Below are 7160 nucleotides of genomic sequence, written 5' to 3'. Positions count from 1 at the left end.
TTACAAGAAGTGGCTGAAGATGAGGTTAGTTAGGTAAGCTGGGAACAGACTGTGATAGGAGGACCATGCCACTGTGAAGATGTTGAACATTCTTCTGTAAGGTAAGAGCGTTGTTTACTTGTTAGTTTGCTTGTGTTTTGCTCTGATCAGGATCAACTTATGGAAATAAAGATGCAGGACTTTAGGGAAATTCCAGTGCGAATAGCTGCTATAACTAAAGATTAATCTTGAGCAACTCCAGCTTAGTTTTCAGACTATAGACTTTAGAGTAACATAGAAGTGATGCAGATTGCTGGGCACTAGACCAAGTTTAGTACATTCAATGCTTTAGGATTTATGCCCACAACTGTGAATTTCTTCTTAGAACCCCAGCTGTTTTTCACAGATGTTGAAGTCTAAGATTCTCTGTTTAGAGGAGTTGTTTTCAGATATTATTATGCCTAAGGATTGTCTGGAAGATATTGGATAACCTCATTCACAAAGAGTGTGATTCTGTACATCTGAAGGGATGCTGGTAACTTGAGTTTCTAGCAAGTTTCTTGATGCTGATGCTGCTTGTCCCTGAATTATTCACTCCCTATCAGTACACATCAGATTGGTGCCAGGTTTAAATTTCATATATGTATCACAATGTTGAAAAATAGACTTCCCTAAAAGAAATATAGGACAGAAACAAAATGACCGGGTCTATCAATTTTGTTTTATTATACTATCTATCAAAGAAGAATCTGCAAATAAACTGTCCGTTTGTTTAAAAATGAAAAAAAGAAAATAGAAACAAAAACAACATAATTTTTGTCAGGAAAACACATAAAGCTTTTTTTTCAATAAGGATGAAAATGCAATAATTGGTAGGAATATTTGCTCAAGTAAAACTAGTACCTGAAAATGACCTTTAAATTTAGACATTTTCATCACCTTTTGAGCTACCTCCTTTCGATCTTCTCTCCCACTATCACACTCATCCTCATTAGCCATGACACTAAAAATATTTTTTTCTTCTTTTGATAATTCAGTGATGGGAAATATAAATATTCTGAATATTTGGCATAGATGAGAAAATATGAAAATCTCTAACACAGTACAAAAATGTACTACAAGATGAGAAACAAAGAAAACAAAATGTTATTAAAAATTTTGGCTTACTATGGAAAGAGAAGTTTGACACTGCAATGGTTAACTCTTGTTTCTAGTGTTTGGAAGTCCGCAGATACACAAAAAACCTTTATAAATATAAATACATTCACAGAAATGAATATTCAGACATCCCCTTTGCAAGTAATGAATACAATGGTTATATGTTTTGCTTTAACAGTCTCCTCCCTCCATCCTTTCCCTTCTCGTCATGCCCTTCCCTCCTTCCCCTCTCTGCCTCCCTCCTTCCCTCCTTCCTTCTTTTCCCGCTTTCTTTTTTCCCTCCTTTCTTCCTTCCTTCCCTCCCTCCTTCCTTGCCTTCTAACTTCTTCCTCCCTCCCTCCCTTTTTTCCTTCTTCCTTCCTTCCTTCCTTCCTTCCTTCCTTCCTTCCTTCCTTCCTTCCGTCCTGTTAATAACAGGTTTATAAATAGGTATATCTATGCCTATTATAAATAGATATACCTATTTATAAACCTGTTATTAACACCTATCTCCTTTTTGAATGGATTATTGTACCAAACTTTTTTCTTATACATGCTCACTTTTTACTAAATTTTCTAAGATAGCATTGGTGTCTCGGAGATGAACACTGGCAGTATTACTAAAATAATAAGTATTAAACATTATAGATAGGTATAACCTCTAGCTATTTCTAAGGGAGGAGTTCACTTTCATTGGCTGTCATTTTAGTCTGGAGTTAGCAGAGAAAAAATGCACATAACCATCGATTTTGCATGATACACAAGGGATTGTTTAAATGCAAGACACCCAATAGAAGTTTTTTCTTCTTTTTTTCTAATATAGTTTCTAGATCTACATTCACATATAAATTAACTCCCCTCCCCACTTTTTTCTTCTTTTGGTTTGTTTTAGTACATGACAGGCAATGTTTTCAGGTAAATATCATTGACTACATAGGGAAAGCTAGTGAGCAGACGTCCTATCAAAAGCTGTTACATTCGTGTCTGCAGATTTTTCCAAGGCTCATTACTCCTCCAGGTAAGAGCTAGCACTATTTCTCATCACCTTCTAATCATTAACACGTGAGCCAAAAACAATCCATTCAAATATGACTTCTGGTAAACAGAGAAAAAAGACAAAATCTAACAAATATTTATTTAAGTTAGAAAAACTCTAATACTTGTTATAACTATTGGCAATGGTACTATTAAAAAGAAATAAGACAAAAAAGATTATGAGCTTTGTTTAATAATCTTCAAAAATTTGTTCTATTGGGAATTGTGGACTGAAGAAAAATGTGTTCTAAATCATATAAGCAGCTATAGTTAGGGTTTACCTGGGACTGGGAACTTCACACATACCAACATCCTATAAAGTAAGTGCTGTTTTTCTCAGTCTATAAACGTGCTCGGATGGGTTTAAAGTGAAAACAGGTTACACATTCATTCAGCCGGCAAACATTTTTGACTGCCTGCAGAGTGCCATGCAGCAGTCTCAATTATGGGAATAATATGTGAAAAAAACACACAAGCATGCATTTGACGGTATGGGGGTGGTGGTGGGGGGCATGCAATAAATGAAGAAAGCAAGTAAAGTTTAATAACTAGAGGAAGTTAAGTGATTTGAATAAATAAATAATAAGAAAATCGAGTTGGTAAGCATCTGGGTGGTCAGAGCAGCCATTATTTTATAAGACAGTTTTTGAGTAAAGAGGATATGAGGGAAAGTTAGAATAATAGAAGATAAAGTTAAAAGGTAATGAGGTCAGTTCATGTAGTGTTTTAGGCCTTTATAATGCTTTATCTCTCAATTAAATAAGTTAGGTGATTGGAATGCAAAGTTTGTTTGTTTTAAGTAAATTCAGGGGTCAGCAGCCCAGCGCATGTGGTATTAAGGGGCTGAGCCGCCTGCAGGCCCTTTACTCTGACCTGGACAACACGCCCATCGACACCACCTGGGCAAGCCAAAGAGGCGTGCTGAAGATGATAAAGCTTCTACAATTAAAATACCATTAAAAGGAAGAGGCTAACACCGTCTATGATAAAGTTCAAGTTAAACTCAGCAAGGAATGGTTCATCCTTACAATACGTGCATTACTGATCTAAGGACTTCACATTGGGAAAAAGCCATCCAGGAAACAAAAGCTGGTGCAGCCAGTAGAAAATCAGCTGCAGAATGCTACTTCCTTTGGAAATCTAAAAGGTGACAGCATATGACACTAGCAGAAGATGTCAAAGCCATGTTCACTGAACTTCAAAAGGAGGTCCGCCTACTTCTATTAACGAATGGGGACAGACGGACTCAGAGGGAGAAGACTGAGGCTTGTGGCTGAGTCCTACTTCGACACTGTTGTAGGTGGAGAACAGAGGGAGGAGAGCCAGCACCATCCATGTTTTATTACTGCTGCACTCCTCTCAGAGTACAACCCGGGGATTGAAAGCAGGGTTGAAAGCAACAGTCTGGATCAATAAAAATGGAGTAGTGCCATTGAAGTCCTACCTAGTTCCATGTTATATAGTTTCTTCTGTGCTAGAGTTACCTGTTCTCTTACAAAGTATAGACCAACAGCATCTCTGCTTAAATCACATAAAAGAGCATGATTATAAACGTGAGAGTTAATTTGCAGAGTTTGAACTAAGAAAAGTTAAGACACTCCACTTACCAAGGTCCAGTTGTAAGAAAAATTTTATTTATGATTTAATGACCAATATTTTGAAGGTCTTCCCAACCAGATTCCTTTTAAGTTGTAATGACAAACCATTGACTGGTATTTATTTCTGAAAATTCAGAATACACTAATACAAGCCAGTAGTATATTCCAGAACATTTGAGGAAATATATTATTTGTTAGTCTGTGAAAGGAGCTTTTACAAATTATTTTATTAATCTTTTAGTATCTTGGCTCCATGATACAAAGCAGGATTGCTTACACATGGATGCACTCTAATATGGTAAATTTAGAGGAAAATTGCTTCAGATATTTAAAAAATGTGTGTAGCAATGCATGTTAAACTTTTTAGAGTTATGTTTGGGGCATCAAAGAATTGATATGATATACACATATTGAATTAAAAGAATTAAAAATGGAGACATAACCTCGGAAAATTACAGACTCAGTATGAGTCCCCCACTTCATGTTATGTCCCCAGTCTCTCAAGTATGATAAATGTAATCTTTAGGCAGAATAGAGAAAGTATGTGCAGAATGTGAGAGACAATGATGCCACTCAATTCTGCTTTCATTACTGGAATACCACATTTCAAATTGAGAAATTACATCTGATTCCCAATCATCAGAATGGGGTTTAGATAGAACATCCAACATAGAAGAATAATTCCTTTATAAATTGAGGACTGACTAAAGGAATTGGAAGAAGAGAAGAGTAAGAATGTAGAATAAGTTTTGAAGTATGTAGTAGACTATTCTGAAAAAGGAATAAAACTCACTTTGATTGGCCCTAGAACAAGAATTTGGTCTAATTGGATGCAAGAAGCAGATTTTTCCTTTCTTATGAGGAAGATCACAAACATTGAAGTTATCTACTATAAGGTAGCTTACCCTTATTACCCAGTAATTGAAGATGTTGGACCTGGATTAACATTTAGGGAAGATGTTGTCAGGACAGAATTTTCAGACTCCAATGTGTGCATGTATCACCTGAAGATCTTGTTTAAGTGAAGATTCTGAAAACTTATGTGAGAGTAGGTTGTATAATTTTACTTTTTTTTTTTTTTTTTTTTGAGATGGAGTCTCGCTCTGTCATGCAGGCTGGAGTGCAGTGGCATGATCTCGGCTCACTACAACCTCTGCCTGCCGGGTTCAAGCAATTCTCCTGCCTCAGCCTCCTGAGCAGCTGGGATTACAGGTGCATGCCACCAAGTCCTGTTATTTATTTATTATTTTTTGTATTTTTCGTAGAGACAGAGTTTCGTCATGTTAGCCAGGCTAGTTTTGAACTCCTGACCTCAAGTGATTTACCCATCTCGGCCTCCCAAAGTACTAGGATTACAGGCGTGAGCCACCATGCCTGGCCAATTTTATACTTGTAACAAGCTCCTAGGTGAGGTCCACGTTGCTGGTCAATTGCCCAAAGTTAGAATAGCAAGTTTGTAGAGCTATTCAATATAATTATTTGTATCTTGAATCAAGAAATATCAATTTTCTTTCAGCCCTGATACTGTATTGTCTAATGTATGTCTAATATTGTCTAATAGCATCTGAGCATGCTATAAACAAAGCTCCTATATGATTAATGAATATCTCACTTCCTTCTCACCCTGATTTTAAAATAAAAGTAGAAAAAGTGTAGCTTTGAAGGAGTCAGCCAATGAAAATGATTGCCTTGTTTAAAGAGGAGGAAATCTCCATCTCATTATATGTTAACACACATCCTACATAATTTCTGCCTTTTATATTGAGGTTTATGACTCCCCAAAAAAGGTTAATATAACCTGTTCCTAGTCATGTAGCAGTATTCTTTTATTTTCCATTAGTCCTCTATTAAATTCTTTAATATTGTTGGAAGTGAAACCATTTACCAACATATTTGCATTAGAGACATGCTGAATTTTCATATGGATTACAGAAAATTGCATGTGACAGCTGAAAGGCTCAAATATTTTTAACACCCAAAGTCTTTCACTGAGATTTTTATTTTTTACTTTTATGATCCAAATATAATAAGGACCAATTAAAACTTCAAACGCTTGGCTATAGATGGCGGCTGACTTGTATAAATCTTCAGGATAAAAATGTCTGGGCACAATATCTTCCTTTAAACATGGAAAATTTTAAACATTAGTTTGGTCATAATTATATATTTGAGTTCCCTCAAGAAAATTAATGGTTGTTCTTTCCTCTACATGATTGATTTTAGTTGTTTATTTTACCTTTATAGAAGGAACATCAAGGAATAAAAAATAAACACTTAAAATAATTTTCTAAACCTGACAGAGAATAGACATAACAACCAATTATTTTTTCGTTCTCAGTACTAAGACTTCAAATAATACTTGATGGAAGTTTTGATTTCTATAGTGTAGTTTTTGACTGTTGGTGCTAGTATACAAGTTGACAATTCCAGGTAACTTCAAAGAAAAAATCTCTACCATTATTTCCAGAAAGTTAAAAGGAGAAAAATAATCTAAGAAAGATTTTAATTTTGACAGAAGTTTTCAGCATGTCTACTAATTAATAAGAGCAAAAAGAGAAAGTACATTAATTGGCTGCCTTTCAACTACATACAAATCATGATAAATTGAAGCAAGGAATTAAGCTTTAGGCTCCCTGCTCTGATTAATGAAAATCATTTTCCTACTTTTGATATGATAAAAAGGATATTTGACTTGGGAGAATGTAGGTGACAGACTTAACTCGCCGTGTTGGCAGAAAATAAAACCATATTTCCTAAAGGTTCAGCTGTCAATCAGTGGAAATGGAATCTTAGTAAATAAATGGTGTTGTATAATCTCATCTATTTATTTGCATGCTTTAGAAGGATACTGCCACGAAACCATTTTAGATGACCAATCAGAGACCAGGCCTGTGAATCAGAAGCTCACAATAGTCTCTCAAAAACAGATTTTGTAGCAGAAGAGGTTTAAGCCTTATTATAAAGCTTGGGAAAATAATTTTCAAAGAAACAAGTGAAAAAGACATAGATATTCTGAAAAATGAATGACTGTATTTCCATATATACATATGGTCGTGTGCCACATAATGACATTTTGGCCAACAATGGACCACATATTCAACAATGGCCCCATTGTATTATAATCTCCTATTTTTACTATATCTTTTGCTATGATAAATATGTTTAGATACAAAAATACTTACCCTTGTGTTACAGTTGCTTACGGTAGTCAGTACAGTAACATGCTACTCAAGGATAGCCTAGATGTGTAGTAGGCTATATAATCAAGGGTTGTGTAGGTACACTCCATAATGTTCACAAAATGGCAAAAATATCTCACAATACATTTTTTACCATACATCCCCTTCATTAAGTGATGTATTACTGTGTGTGTATGTGTTTATATATATATTTATTTATTTATATATATAA

The 7160-nt window shown here is 35.1% G+C and overlaps 1 pseudogene; it reads left to right on the top strand.

The window, feature by feature from the left end:
- Positions 1-2093: 2093 nt before the first annotated feature.
- Positions 2094-4657, top strand: LOC116273353 (annotated as a pseudogene).
- The last annotated feature ends 2503 nt before the right edge of the window (positions 4658-7160 follow it).

Source organism: Papio anubis, unplaced genomic scaffold, assembly GCF_008728515.1.
Source record: "Papio anubis isolate 15944 unplaced genomic scaffold, Panubis1.0 scaffold587, whole genome shotgun sequence".
NCBI classification, from domain to species: domain Eukaryota; kingdom Metazoa; phylum Chordata; class Mammalia; order Primates; family Cercopithecidae; genus Papio; species Papio anubis.
The sequence above is the reverse complement of the archived record's forward strand: the minus strand, read 5'-3'. Positions and strand labels throughout refer to the sequence as shown.